Source organism: Dipodomys merriami, unplaced genomic scaffold (genome assembly GCF_024711535.1).
Source record: "Dipodomys merriami isolate MVZ:Mamm:240054 unplaced genomic scaffold, mDipMer1.0.p SCAF_11, whole genome shotgun sequence".
In the NCBI taxonomy this organism is placed as follows: Eukaryota; Metazoa; Chordata; class Mammalia; order Rodentia; family Heteromyidae; genus Dipodomys; species Dipodomys merriami.
In genome coordinates, this window is record NW_027202382.1 from 14,231,154 (window position 1) to 14,246,644 (window position 15,491).

A 15,491-nucleotide genomic window follows, 5' to 3' on the forward strand; every position below is an offset into this window, starting at 1 on the left:
CACATGCAAAACACAACTGGTGTTTCAGACACACTCCTTACAACAGCATGTAGACTCGCACCCAGGGTTGCAGACAAGCTGCTAGCCACACAGACACACACAGCCGATTCTCAAAGAGAGAGACTAGACGGAAAGAGAAAGAAAATCCTGAATTTTCAACAAGGCGTGAAATAGTCCTGCCCGCCTGAAGCTACTGGAGGGGGAGGGGGCCCAGAGAAGCGAGGGAGCGAGCGAGCGAGCCGAGCAAGCGGGCGAGACGCTGGATGGGAGGCTCGGGCGAGGAGAGGAGAGCAGCGGAGCAGGAGAGCTGTCCGTCTGGTGACCTCCGCGCGGCCCAGCCCCCCACGCACGGGGAGATCCACTACTCGGAGCAACACGGGGACACTCAGGGCGGCTCACACGGATCCGCACCGGAGGAGGCACAACAGGGGCACACTCACAAAGAGACACTTGGGAACACAACACAGGCGGAATCACACTCGCCAGAGGACTTACAAAGAGACACGCCGGAGGAGACCCACTGCGTGGAGATACATCCAGGCGGACTCAGGAGGAAACCATAGGCAGGCTCACACCAACACACACACACACACACACACACACACACACACACACACACACACACAGAGCCGAATCAGCACGGACACACAACACCAGCAGACGCGCAGCCCTCCGTTCACACCCCGGGGCGCTTTGAAGTCCAGACCGTGGCCGAGAAAGAAGCCGCCTTTGGGTGCGCGGGGGGCCTCGGCGACCCACCAAGCTCTGGAATGTTCGCAGACCTTTGAGCGTGTGGCTGAAGGGGAGGAAGAAGAGGGACCCTAGGACGAACCTCCCTCGAGCCGATTGTCTAGCCCCACCAGCACCAGCAGCACCACCACGCCCAACCCCTGGCGCGCGCGGACGTGGGGGGCCGCTTCTCCTGCGCCCCCGCCCCCGAGTTTGCGGGCAAAGTTTCTCATGAACTTTCCTGCCTCCCCCCCCCGGCCAGGGGCCCACGCGTGTTCCCCTCACTCTTGTCGTGCAAGCGAGGGCTGCGGATCCGCGGGTCTGTCCGCCTGGAAGGGTTCGAGGGTCCAAGCTTCGCGCAGCCCGCCGCGGGGTACTCACCGCGCCCTCGGGCCACCAAGGCTCCGCGCCGCGCCCTTCGTCCGCCCCTGGGTAGGGAGCGAAGCCCCGAGCGCGGAGCTAGCACCGCGGTCGGATCCCACAGCCGAACCCCGCGCCGCGCCGCGCCGCGCCGGCTGGAGCCACCGCCTCCGCTGCCGCTGCCGCCGCCGCCGCCGCCGCCGCCCGCTCTGCACCGGCTCCTCGGCTCTCGGAGGCTTTAACCCCCCCCATCCTCCTCCCTCCCTCGCGCGCTCCCTCCCTCCTTCCCTCGCCCATGTGACCGCGGGCGCCCGCTCGGCCGCGCGCGCCCCGGCTCCCCTCCCCCGCTCGCCTTGTCTCTCCGCGGCCGCGCGCCACGACCCCCTCCCCTCCACGGCCCCCGCGCGCCCCCGCCGGGGCACGCTCCCGCGCCTGGCACGCGCAGCCCGCTCGGGAGGGCACGCGTGCCTGCGCCAGGCCTGGGAGCCCCCCCCCCGCGCGCACACACACACACACACACACTCGCCCAGCGCAGGCACGCGCCCTACCCCCCGCTGGCACACTCGCCCCGCACTGGCACGCGTGGCCCCTCCACGTTCGCCCTTTTCTCTGGCGCGCCCTCCAGACGGGCTGTGGGTCCCCTCCCGCGCTTCACGCACAGCCCGAGCCGCGGGGCTCCCCGCCGCGAGCGCGCGGACACACACCCACTCCGCCCGCACCCTCCGCACGGCCGGGCGCGCACCCCCCCCCCCGGATCCCTCGTCCCACTCACTCAGCCTGGGCCGCGTCCCTCCTGCGCACGCTGCCCGTAAGGCTCGGGCCCCACCAGGTCTCGCGCAGGCACCCTAGCCCAGCCGGGGCCAACTCTGGGGTCCTCCCTCCAGCATCACCGAGAGGAGCGCGAGGCAGAGTCCCCTGCCCCCACTTTGGTAGAAGCAGCCAGCTGGCTTCGCTCCTCCCCTATTCCTACTGCCCCCAGCAGCGACCCCCTCGATTCCTAGTCACACACAGATAAACCCCTCGCTTAGGACTGCGGGGGGCCGGACCCAGGGTGGACCAGGCAGGGAGCCCCGGCCTTGGATTCCTACCATGTCTCCTGTGATACCACCACCACCACCGCCACCCCGCCCTGGGAGCTGCACCCTCGGCTCTGCCCTTCATGCCCGGCCAGGCAGCTCCAGAACGCGTGGTTCACCCAACTCCGAGCCCCTGGCACTGGACATTCAACACCCTTCCTCAGCCTGGGCCTCTGAAGGGGCGACCTCGGGCCTCCGGTGTGGCTGCAGCGTGGAAGGTGGAGGGTAGACAGCCGGCTCAACTTCCGAGGCCACGCGAGGACGCCACGGAGAGCGGCAGCCCGAGGCAGAGGAGGAGAGGTCCCACCCCCATCCCCACCTCTGGACTTTTCACTTGGCCTTTGACCCACAGTCCCTAGGCCTTGTCCCTCCAGAAAACTGTTCCAAGGCAGAGGGCGGGCGAGGAGAGGGAAAGATCTCGCAGTTTCTCCACACTATTCCCCTTGCAGGCTGCCTACAGCGCCCGGGCCCTCTCCCAACAAATGCCTCAGAGACTCCCTTTGCCGAGGGAAAGAAAACACACACACACACACGCACACACACTCACACAAAACAACCTTCCCGCCACGGCCCAGGCTTTTCAGTTTCACTTCTATGGCAGTAGAATCCCCACCATACAAGTCAGGGGTCCGCCGGGCCTGAGGCTCAGAGACTGCCGGCCAGAGCATCAGGAAACACAGCGAAATAGCTGCGCCCAGCTGAGATCGAGTCCACACACGCCCGCCAGAAAGATGTCCTCTCCCCCCCCCCACCCCCCGGCGCCTCGGCCCGCGGGGCTCAGGCCCCGGCCCGAGGTGACGGAGGGGGGAGGGAGGGCGAGGAGGGGGCGTGAGCAGGGGGTGGGGACCTTCGCTCCGCGCTAGGCCCGGGCGAGGTCAGGTGTGGTGGAGGGCCGAAAGAGCCCCGGCCTCACACCGGTCCATCCCCACGTGCATGGGTGGGTACGTGGAGATGGGTGGCTCGCTCGTGGGCTGCCTTGATGCCCGCACGCGGCCTCTTGCTGCAAGGTTGCCAGCAGCCAGGGATTCCGCCCCAACGAGCGTCCCCCCCTTCCCCCCGCCGCGTGCCACCCGGGTTCGCGGAGGCTGCCGTCGTCACTGCCGCAGTCCCGGGGTGCCGGGCCTACACCCGACATCAAAGGACCAGGAACGCGACGTGCACTTGTGTGAGAGGATGAAGGATGGGGAGAGGCGCACGTCGGACCCGGGGGTCGGGGGGTGGGGGAGTGACGGGGCGGCGGGAGGGCGGGGGGGGGGGGCGGCGGTGGGTCAGCAGCTCCTCCCGAAACGGGATCCAGCAGCCTTGCTCATTTCCCCGGGGCCGCAGCGACACCTGGCGGTCGGTGCAGGAAGCGCGTGCCCCTCTGGCTCGCGTTCTGCGGGGAGGCCTGGCTAATTGACAGGGCAACAGTGCTCCTTCTCCAAGCTTCCATCACCTGGCAAAGAACTCATTTTCTTCCTACTTGAGCTGGGGCCACAGACGACTGGTGGGGTTCCTGCTCTTGTTAATTCCGATAACCTTGCATTATCTGCTCACTAGCTCCTGTGCTCCTAAGCCTCAGTGTTGAATCCTCTGGGGTCTCTTCCCCACTCACTGCCTTGGGGTTAGAGCTAAGCTTCTATTTGGTCTTCTGGCTGGTCTCCCATCCAACTCACCTGATTGCTCTTACTCCTGGCCTCCCTGTTTCTGTGCCACCTACCTTCTCTATGCTTAAATTAAACGTCAGCGCTCTCTCCACAGCCCCAACTTGCATATTGACTGCCTTTCCTGTCTTCACCATCTGCCTCTCCCATGAGGAGTGGCAGGAAGTGAGGCCCCCAGACTGTGCAAGACATAGGGGCCCCGGATTTAGAGATGCCTTGGGACATTTGGGATGTTTTTAACTTTGACCTCCTGGAAGATTTTCTTGGTTTTTGTTTTTTGGCCCGATCTTGGGGCCTGAACTCTGGGCTGGGCGCTGTCCCTCAGCTCTTCAGCTCAAGGCTAGCACTCTACCACTTGAGCCACAGAGCCACTTCCGGCTTTTTTTTTCTATTTATGTGGTGCTGAGGAATCGAACTCAGGGCCTCCTGCATGCAAGGCAAGCACTCTACCACTGAGCCACCTTCCCAGCCCAGATTTTCTTGTTGTGCCGTGGGTTTTGTCTTCGTGTTTTTGCTGTGCTGGGGATCCAACCCACCACCTCTCACATGCCACTTAGCTATGTCCCCAGGCCCTCTACAGTTTTATACCCACTAAGAACGAAGCGGAGAGCTGGGAAGGTGGCTCAGTGGTAGAGTGTTTGCTTTGCATGCATGAGGCCCTGGGTTGGATTCCTCAGCACCACATAAGCAAAAAAAGCTGGAAGTGGCGCTGTGGCTCAAGTGGTAGAGTGCTAGCCTTGAGCTGAAGATACTGAGGGACAGCCCCCAGGCCCAGAATTCAGGCCCCATGACTGGCAAAAAATAAAAGAAAAAAAAAAAGAGAAAAAGAAAGGAGTGGAGAGTATGTGGCCAGGACTCTTTTTTTTTTTTTTTTTTTTTTTTTTTTTTTTTTTGGTTGTGAGGCTTGAACTCTGGGCCTGGGCGCTGTTCCTGAGCTCTTTTGCTCAAGGATAGTGTTTTACACCTTAAGCCACAGCTCCACTTCTGGTTTTCTGGTGGCTATTTGGAGATAAGAGTCTCGTGGACTTTCCTGCCCAGGCTGGCTTTGAACCGTAATCCCCAGATCTTAGCCTCCCAAGTAGCTAGGATTACAGATGTGAGCCACTGGTGCCCAGCAAAAGCCAGGACTTGTAACTTCACACTCCACCCTGGCAGTAACCTAAACTTGGATCATAGCTTCTCAGCAGACTCAAGCCTTTGGGCCGCAAGGACTCTCCCTCATCCAAGGAAGGAAAGCCCACATCCCTGCTCTTCAATCTCCCCTTACCAATGCTCCTGGGAAAGGAAATGGTATACCCATTTCTGCCCTGGTATTTTCACCGTGGATCCCATTCCTGGCTCTACATCCCTCACACAGGGGGTCTCTGTCCTGCAAGCGCCCAATATGGGGTCACACAGCCTCACACAGGCAGCCTCAAAGAGTAAAATGTCTATGTTCCACCTCGCTATGGCACACCGGGAGTCAGTGTCCCCCGCACGTTCTGATGGCTAAAGATTGCACAAGAGTGGGAATCACACGTACACACCACACACACACTGTCACACAGGCACACGCAGTCACACACGCTCTCAATCACACTGGGGTTTGGCAGGTCGGGGCGGGCTTTGGGAGGCAGTTACGTAAACGCCCTCACAGCCCCCCCCTCGCTCCCCCAACCCCCCCCCCTGCTTCCTCGAGCGGTGCCAGCGCCCGGGGCGGCTTGGCCGAGGCCCGGGAACAGCTCGGCCTCGCGGAGGCTCCAGGCGCCGAGAAACCCGATCCCAACACAGCCCTGGGCCGAGCCAGGGAGGGGGGCCCAGAGCCCCACCAAGTCCAGGGTCCAGTCCAGCCCCCCCCCCGCCCCCGCCCGACGACTTACCCTCCCATTCTTGGGACAGCACCTAGGTTGCACTCAAACACCCTCGTTCTGCCCACCTCCTCCTGGAATCCTATCATCTGGACTTGTCTGCCTGTGTGCCCTGACCCTTCCAACCTCCCACACCAGAAAAGGACAACGATTTCTCAAAGGTAGAAAATGGGAAAGGGCTTTAGCCATAGTGAGGGAAACTAAGTATTGAACCAGAAGTCCCCCACCCCACCCCAATACCCTGGAACTATGGCATTTTCTCTCCTCACTAGGGCCTAAATCCACTGATAAAGGTTCCCCTCCTATGTTTGCCTCCCTGCCTATCAAACCAGCATGTTCTATCAGAATTCTACCTCATTCAGATAGGTTCAAGTTCTCTCCTCCCTCTCTTTGATATTCTTTTTTTTTCCCCCTTCTTCTTCTTCCTCAGTGGGAAGTTCTACCTCCAGTCTAATCACAGTTTCTACTGTTTTACCATGAAGGAATTTTGAGGGCAATCTAAGGCATTGGGAACCAAATCCCTGGAAGGAGGAAGGATTAAAGTTGAGAACCACCACCACCACCACCACCACCACCACCCCTAGTAGTTAGGAGTCTGAAAAGAAGAGCGAGGTCTCTTGTTATGGTGCTCCAGTAGAAACCCTCGCCTCACTCTAGAGCCCAAACTCCATTTTTCAAAATAGCTTTGGAGTGTCCGCTTGGGCTGCCCAGACCCAAGCAGGAAGGGAATTTCCCCCCATGTTCTCTGTTAATGAACAAAACATTGCATGTTGAAATTCCTCCTCTGCCCCCAGTCCTGAATCTCTAGCCCTCCCCCCACATAACCAAGCAGAGAGACCACTAGTGGAGGGGTACCAGAGTAGCCCTTAGGGGAAGCATGATTTACATTGGGGAGCATCTTTTAAGTAAATAATTAGGGTGTCCCCCCTCCCTTTTGGCTAAAATACTGGTTCTTGTGGCAGCTGCCCAGAAAGGGCGGCGGGGAGGGCAGCTTAAGCTGTCCCAAGGCCCAGGACATGGCCCCGCTCCCCTGGGCGAGGAGCCTTCCCCAAGTTGTTTTCCTGGTCTCTTCCTCTTGGATGTTTTTTTGATTATTAATCACATTTTCCATCCACAGGCTCAGTCCAGACCCCCTCCCACCAGGGTCAGGGCTGGACAGGGGAGGGAGGAGGAGCGGGCTCTGGGAAGACGAGTTAGGGACAAAATAGGCAGTGACCCCTGGCCTTGGATGACCTGAAAATGGCACATCACCCATCACAACTTCACTGTGCTGGCACATAGTAGGCCCCGTTGTTAAGCAATATAAGTAGAGTAAGTGAAAGAACAGGTGTCCAGCTTTCACAGTACCCAGCTGGCACTGGAAGGCAGAGCCTTCAGTGTTGGTCTTTTTATGCTACAGTCAGGGAAATGTCCCAAAGAAGGGAAGCTGCCTTGCCCAGAGTCACTTAGTAAGTTAGTGCCAGACCCAGAGAAGTACCTCAGGAATGCTAATGGCTCCTCCTGTTCATAAATCAGATAATAAATATAAAGCCCCTACTGTGTCAGGTACTGATCTCAATACTGCAGTGTACCAGACACTGATCTCTCAAGAACCTGAAACAACTACATCCTATACATTGTGTATGGTATATAAGTTGGTACAACCACTTTGGAACACTGGCAGGATCTACTAAGCTGATATATCCCCAAAATAAATGATCAAATATGCTCACCAAGGAAGTTCATAGCAGCTCTATTCATAATAGTCCCCAAGTAGAAACAGTGTAGGTACATCGATTGTGTTATGGTCACAGCAAGAGAAAAAACACACTACAGCTGCACAAAGCAACATGGGCAAATCTCACAGAGAAAATGGTGAGCAAAGATGGGAAAAAGCCAGACACAAAAGACATACTGAATGATTTCATTTAGACAAAGCTCTAGAACAGGAAAAACTAAAATTTGAGCTATAATTCAAGATTTGCATACTTTACCTTTTTGTCTCAAAAACAAATTAAATGTATCCTCCCTTATGGTGTTTACATTCTAGTCAGAGAAGATAGGAAGGTGGGTATTAAAAAAGTAAGAAAAGAAAGACAGAAAAAGAAAGAAAGCACTTTGTCCTGTGCCTGACTCCCCAGTCTCTTCAGCCAAGAGGAAATAGCTGAAGCATCTGTCTCCTAAGAGAGGCCTAGACTAAACCCATTTGTCCTTTCCCCTAGTGCCATGATACTTTTACCTAATAATGGTTAGTGTGGTAGAGCATTTGCCAGCAAGCTTAAGGCCCTGAGTTCAATTCTTAGTATTGGGTAAAAGAATGGTTAGTGTGCTATCAAATTACCTAGTTAGGCCAGGCACCTGTAATCCCAGCTACTCAGGAGGCTGAGATCTGAGGATCGCAGTTTGAAGCCAGCCTGGCAGAAAAGTCCCTGTGAGCTCTTATCTCCAATTAGCCACTCAAAAGCCAGAAGTGAAGCTGTGGGTCAAAGTGCTAGAGCCCTAGTCTTGAGCATAAGATGTCAGGGAGAGTACCCAGGCCCCAAGTTCAGGCCCCATGACCAACAAAAAATTTTAAAACTACCATTAAAAATAAATGACCATTAAAAATAAATACCATTAAAAATAAATGGGGCTGGGAAGGTGGCTCAGTGGTAGAGCACTTGCCTTGCATGCATGAGGCCCTGAGTTCAATTCCTCAGCACCACATAAGCAGAAAAAGCCAGAAGTGGCTCTGTGGCTCAAGTGGTAGAGCGCTAGTCTTGAGCTGAAGAGCTGAGGGACAGCGCCCAGGCCCAGAGTTCAGGCCCCATGACTGAACAACAACAACAAAAAAGACCTAGTTAGTTGTGTGATGCCTGTGACCTCTATGAAAGCAGTACTGTGTTCGCCAACACCAGGCGGTAGGTCAGGCACAGAACAGGTACTCCTAACTCTTGAAATAGATTTAAATAAATGTGTAATAAATAAATACCACAAGTGAGTAGGATAGCGCTGATCGGGGAAGGGGTTCGGTAACCAGTGAGGGGTTAATCAGAAGCCTGGAAAGCAGGCTGAAGAAGCCCAAGTGACTCCAGAGGCCACATCCTAAAATGCCTTTGGTGCCAAGGCCACAGAGGCTGGAAAAGGAAGAAAGTAGATAAGGAGCACATTTGAATGTCAGCAAGACCATTGAGACTGCTGGGTAAGGTCCAACTTCCAACCTGATGGGACAAGGTCATGGGCTGAGCAGTGAGGACAAGGCTTTGAGGAACAGGGGATGGGGGGATCTCTCAAAATAATCATCTCCATCTGCTCCTGTGCACCATGGGGGAAATTTCTGTATACATGCCTTAATATTAAGAAAGAGGACCTTGTTCCCCCATGGAGTGATACTGGGGTGGGGTTAAGTTTGGAAAGTGAAGCAGGTGGGCAGAGAGGGAACAGAGGATCCAGATGGGATTGGAGGATGGGAGATGGGGGGGGGGAGGAAATTTGGGATCAGAAGACTGTTTTTTGAAGGCAAGAACAGGGAAACAGACTTGCAAAAATCACAGATGCAATTTTTCATTTTGTAAAAATTTGCATGAAACGGATTCCCTGCTCAGAGGCACATAGCTTCTCCATCCTCCTCCTCTTCCCTTCCTCCTGCTCTTCCCTTCCTCCTCCTCCCCCTCCTCCTCCTCCCCCTCCTCCTCTTCCCCCTCTTCCTCCCTCCTCCTCCTTCCTCCCTCCTCCCCCTCCCTATTCCTCCTTCCTCCCTCCTCCTCCTCCTCCTCCCTCCCTCCTCCTCCTCCTCCTGCTCCTCCTCCTGCTCCTCCTCCTCCTCCTCCTCCTCCTCCTCCTCCTCCTCCTCCTTCTTCTTCTTCTGGAGGCATCTGTCCTCAAAGAATTGTCCCTTTCCAGTGTGAGCATAGTCTGATGGCTGCTGTTGATAATGAGGCTGGGATTTCCAAGAAGAGATGAGGGTCATGTAGCCCCCCCCCAAAAAAAAAAACTGGTTCTCTTCCTTCACCCCTTATGACTTTACCTCTGGCTAGCCTGTAAGTCCCCAGGATTGGGGAGAAGAGGGAGAAAAATAAAAGAGGCTTCAACTTCCTCCAGGAAACTCAACTGTGGTGACTTGGAAGACAGAGATAATTTAGAAATTTGGAGACTGAATGCTAGCGACATCAACTCCCAGGGAAATAGAAAGAGGCAGAGGGAGAGCCCAAGAGAGAAAATTGAATTAAATTCAGTCCAACAGACATTTATTAGCACCTACTGTGTGCCAGGCCCAGAGGGAACATTGTGTACAAAAGCACAGGCGACTCCCAGGTTTTTGGCATGAGTGATTGGGAGATGATGGAAGCTTCACAGAGCTAGGAAAGGAGGCCCTTGACATACCCAGCTTTTGGTTGGGGGCGGGGGGCTGTGTAACAATGGTTAGGCAGGAGCAAGAATGAGGAAGGAGAGAAGTCTCAAAAAACCCAGTGAGGGCTAGCTGGTTGGAGATGCACTGCTGTCTCTGTTAGTTTCCAGAACATGTGGAAACTTGAGCCTTCTTCAAAGTCCCAGGCCAATCTGGGGATTCTAACCATACTGGGAGGTGAGATGGATATCAGGTTTGGAGGAGGGAATGTGGTAAGAGGAGGACAGGATAGAAAGGAAACCCTAGGACCAGTGATTAAAAAATAGAACCGGGGGTTTGAGGCATGGCTCGGTTGGTAGAGCACTAGCCAATGAGCAAAAACATCAGGTATCAGTTGGGTGCCCATGGCTCACACCTGTAACCCTAGCTACTCAGAAGGCTGAGATCTAAGGATCATGGTTTGAAGACAGCCTGGGGATGAAAGTCTGTGAGACTCTTATCTCCAACAAACTACTCAAAGAAGCTGGAAGTGGTGCTGTGGCTCAAATGGTGGAACACTCACCTTGAACAAAAGAAGCTCAGAGAGAGCACCCTAGCTCAGAGTTCAAGTCCCAGGATCAGAAAAAAATATCAGGTACTGAGTTCGAGTCCCTGTCTTGGACCTAAAAAAACTGGAACAGGAAGATGAGAGACTCCCTGAAGACAAGAAAGGTATGGTGGCCTCAGAGTTAGAAGGAGAGTCTAGCGTCTCTTCTACCTCATGAGAGGCGTTATGAGACTAAAAAGGAGCTTAGAGACCAAATAAGAGCCCTGGGTTTTTAGCACAAAGCCAATAGCAGGGTGGGACCAGGCTGTAACAATGGAGCTGATACTGCAGACCCCTTTCCAGGGGCTTAATGCAATGTAGCACAGATCCATCCCTCCCCAGCCTCTCTGCTGTTCCCAGAACCCCTTCTTGGTCTAGGGGCCTCTCTCAGTCAGGCACAGGGGCAGAAGAGAATGAAAAGGCTCAGGGTCCCTAGGCTTCTATCCCTGGGGCCCTGGTTTCTAGTCTTCCCAGGAGGCTGCTGAGCCTTCCTCAAGCTCAGGAGCCTGCAGTGGTTGGGGAGCCCCTAGGGACCCTGAGAGTAATTGAAACCAGGGCTAAGACATTAGAAACCATAACGCCAACTCCCTGGCTCCCCCAGGACAGCTCCTGGTTTTCTTCTCACCCCTGGTCCTCCCTGCTGTTGACAGCTTGGCTCCCCAAGATCCCCACCAGCTGGGCTGCTGACCCTTCTCCCCAAACTAAAAGGGGCCTCCAACCAGGTGGTACCCCAACTCAGCCCTTAGGGACCTCTTCTCTGTTCTCAGACAACCACCTTGCATACCAGGTTAACCTCCTCATTTTGAAGGGTCCCAAATTCGAGTTTTATTCCCTTCCAGCAGAACTGATCTTGGAGTGGGCCGGTGTGTGTGTGTGTGTGTGTGTGTGTGTGTGTGTGTGTGTGTGTGTGTGTGTGTGTGTGTGTGTGTGTGTGTGTGTGTGTGTGTGTGTGTGTGTGTGTGTGTGTGTGTGTGAAAGTTACACAATGGGGAGTATTTCTAGACATGGGGCAGAGTGCCCCTCAATAAATCTATGGTGCTCAATAAATCTATGAAGAAAGAATAGTTATTAAAGCCTGTGTCTCCCAGAGCAAGGTATTGGCTGGCTGATCTGAACAGTGTTGGGACAAGTCACAACATCAAGGTGGCAAGAGGAGGGTCAAATAAAGAGTTCTGTGGCCTAGGATCCCCTCCATCTTTCACCTTGCGCTGCTGTTTCTTGCCCTTCCCCCCTTCCTTCCTTCCTCTGACTCTGACAGAAAGGACCGGAAGCTGTAGTCATGTCAGCCTGATGGGAAGGCCCTTCCCCTGCACAGCTGCCTGAAGATTCCAGGATTTCTAGATTCCTCAGAAGTCTGATGTGGAAATCTGTCCCCACCTCTGTCTCTATGTCTGTCTCTTTCCCAGGCTTTTCTGTCAAACTGGGGGGAGGAAGGGGGTTGTAATTTACTGGCTTTAGGGCCTCAGGCAAATGACTTCATATCTCAATTACCGCAGAAGTAAAATGGGCCTCAATTACCTCAGCAGTAAAATGGGATGATAATAGGACCTATTTCCTAAGACTGTTGTAAGATTGAGTTAAATAGAATAATCCAGTTAAGTGTTCTTAGCAGTAGGCTTGGTAAGCCCCCCTTTTCCCCCCTCCCCCTCTTACTTTATTGTGTCAGTCCTGGGGCATGAAGTTGGGCCTGGGCACTGTCTCTGGGCTTTTTGGCTCAAGGCTAGCACTTAAGCCACAGCTCCACTTTCAGCTTTTTGGTGGTTAACTGGAGATAAGAGTCCCACAAACTTTTCTACCTTGGCTGGCTTTGCATTGTGATCTCTCAGTTCTCAGCTTCCTGAGCAGCTAGGATTACAGGCCTGAGCCCCGGCACCAGGCTGCAGGCCCTTTCATATGCTAGCTTTGTCTTGTTGCCAATCCCTGTGTGTCCCTTCTCTCTTATGTCTTTCTCTCCATCTCTCTATGTCATCTCCTCACCCTCAGTGTTTAACTGTCTCTCTCTCCATCCTTGATCTGTTGCTCTCTGTGTCTGGCTTTGCAGACCTGCAGCCCCCTAGACAGCCCTCCTTGACTCTTCCCCAGCCCTCTGGCACAGCTGGGGTGGGCTGGGATAGAGGAGTCCAGGGATGTTTTCAATTCAGACATGGAATTCCCAGCAGCAGGATCGCGCCTGGGCCTGAGCATGGGTGAATCAGGTAGTGAGGAGAGTGCTTGTGTCTGTGGTCCTTCCTGGCTGGGGAGGAGAGCTGGGGGCTTGGAGGAGGGGGACTTGTCCTGACTGCTTCAGCCGCCCCCACACCTGGGCCCAAGGCCAGATCCCCCATGATTACTGCCTGCCTAGAGGTGAAGTAACCTGCCCAGAGGCCAGGACCAAAAGGGGAACCTCTCTACCTCCAACATAGGATGGCTTACCTGCCCTCAAAATACTTCAGAACCACCTGGCGCTGGTGGCTCAATCTGGAATCCTAACTACTCAGGTGACTGAGATCTGAGGATTGAGGTCCAAAGCAGCCCAAGCAGGAAAATTCATGAGAACCTTATCACCAATTTACCAAAAAAGCCGAAGTGGAGCTGTGGCTCAAGTGGTTGGGCGCTAGCCTTGAGCAAAGAGGCTCAGGGGCAATGCCTAGGCCTTGAGTTCAAGTCTCAGGACCAGCACCAGAAAACAAAACAAGACCAAAAAACCCCAGAACTCTCACACCTCATCCAATACTCTGTATGGAAGCCTACTGCCTTCATCCACCTACTTTTTCTTGTCGCCGTTTCTTTCTTTCTTTCTTTCTTTCTTTTGGTCCGGTCGTGGGGCCTGAACTCTGGGCCTGAGCGCTGTCCCTCAGCTCTTCAGCTCAAGGCTAGCGCTCTACCACTTGAGCCACAGTGCCACTTCTGGCTTTTTATTTCTTTTTGCTTATGTGGTGCTGGGGAATCGAACCCAGGGCCTTAGGCATGCAAGGCAAGCGCTCTACCACTGAGCCACCTTCCCAGCCCTTTGTCGCCATTTCTTACTGTGGCTGTCCTTTTCAGATTTAATCCATGACTTTGGCAGCTGCTTGTTTGCCCTCCCCAAACTGAAGCTGTCAGGTGACAGAAAAGTCCATGCTCTTCACCTGACCAAAAGAGTTCCTGGCCTCAGGGATGGGGAGTAGGGACGGGGGAGGGGGGAGGAGAGGAGCAGGAAGAGGGAGGAAAGGAGCAGGTAGGAGGAGGAGCAGAAGTAGTTCCGATTTCATTTCTATATCACAATGTCCTGTGAAAGCAGAGGACATGGTACAGAGTAGGTATTCATGAAATATAGGAAGAAGACCCTAAACAAGAACTGGACAGCTGAGGCTGTAAAAGGCAGGGAAGGTAGATCACCTAAAGACTGCTGCTCAACTTGGTAGCTCAGCAAGGAGGCTTCTCTGGGGGGCCCTGGATTGGTCTCAACTTGCCCCAGACGCCCCCACACCTGGGCTCCAGCCAGACCCTTCACGTCAGCTCTCAGGCAGAGGGCCAGATGGGTGAGCAACTAAGACTCTCCCCTTGTTTTCCTAGTCCCGACACTTCATTGCCTTAAGGTGCCAAGCAGCTTCAAGGAGAGCACTCAGTGAGTACAAACCTAGAGAGGAAGAAACACTGGGAAGGGTCACATAACAGGCAGAAGCTGGGTCAGGAGTCCTGGGGTTCTGGCAGCCAGCCTGGGTCTGTCATAGAGATCCTGTGCCAACACTGTGGCAGGGGCAGGGGCCAGATCCAAAACAGGACTTTATGTGGGGAGAATGCCTAGGAATCCTTGAACATGTGGGCAGCCGGCTGGGGGGGGGGGGGGAGACATCTCATCAGGCAAGGACAGATGTGCTGCTTCCTGTCTTTCCCATCAGATAGAGACAAGTTTTAGAACAAAAGGTTCAGAAAAGCAAGAGCAAGCAAAAGAGAGAGCAAACCTGGGAGAGAGACCAAAAAATAGAAACTTGGAGCTGGGAAGGTGGCTCAGTGGTAGAGCGCTTGCCTTGCATGCATGAGGCCCTGGGTTCGATTCCTCAGCACCACATAAAAAGAAAAAAGCTGGAAGTGGTGCTGTGGATCAAGTGGTAGAGCACTACCCTTGAGCTGAAGAGCTGAGGGACAGTGGGCAGGCCCAGAGTTTAGCCCCCACAAGAAAAAAAAGAAGAAACTTGTAGACATGGAGAAAGAGATATGTGAACCAAGGACAAAGAGACAGGGCAATGCAGAAGGAGGGAGAGACATGAAGTTAAGGACAAAAAGAGACTGGAAATCAGTCCGTGTTTCGATCACAAAGCAACAATGGTATAGAGGCAAATAAAGACTGAAACTCAGAGATTAGGAGACAGAAAAAAAAATAGTTGAGAAGAACAAGAAGAGGAGGAGGAGAAAAAGGCTGGGAAAGAGGAGAGAGGAAAAAACGCAAGATCAAAAGGTAGAAAGAGGTACAAAGGGGGACAAAAACAGTGGGGTGAAGAGATCAAAATGACAGGACTGGAAAAAGCAGTGAAAGACGTGTCCTGGTCTCCCTAAGGTATTGCCCCCTCCTTTTCTGGTTTCCATAACAACAAGGAGGGCAGCACCAGATCTGCATACACATTTACATCCTTTCTATCTGCATAATTCAACAGGTTCTGTGCATATTCATGAGGCTGTAAATGAAGGTGACTCTCCTAATCCCTGCTCAAAAACCTGATTCTGGTGCCCCCTGCTGGAAATCCACAGTCATGGCACCAGGCCTGACCTTCCAGTTTCTGACCTGAATCTGCAAGACCCTATACTAACAACATTCTCCCCTGCTCCTCAAACACCAACTTGTACTCTCCTACTTCCAGGCCTTTTCCTTCAGTTATGCCACTCTGCCCACTGAAGGTGCCACCCTCACACCCCACATTCAAGTAGGGGGCTATGGGAGATAGCAAGGAGTGAATAATGCTTACCTTGGCTCCTTGGTAGAGGAGG

The 15,491-nt window shown here is 54.2% G+C and overlaps 1 protein-coding gene across 4 annotated transcripts in view; it reads right to left on the reverse strand.

Annotated features, from left to right (window-relative positions):
- The window catches only part of Cntfr (ciliary neurotrophic factor receptor), a 40,817-nt gene extending 38,893 nt beyond the window's left edge, over nt 1–1,924 (reverse strand). For 2 of the 4 annotated variants that reach the window (XM_070005647.1, XM_070005653.1), the window contains exon 1: nt 1,111–1,265. The gene's annotated coding sequence lies outside the window, so the exon portion shown is untranslated. Of the gene's footprint in view, nt 1–1,110; nt 1,267–1,861 lie in introns of those variants that run through there. The other 2 variants (XM_070005652.1, XM_070005651.1) reach the window with 2 other exon arrangements.
- Between the last annotated feature and the right edge of the window lie 13,567 nt (nt 1,925–15,491).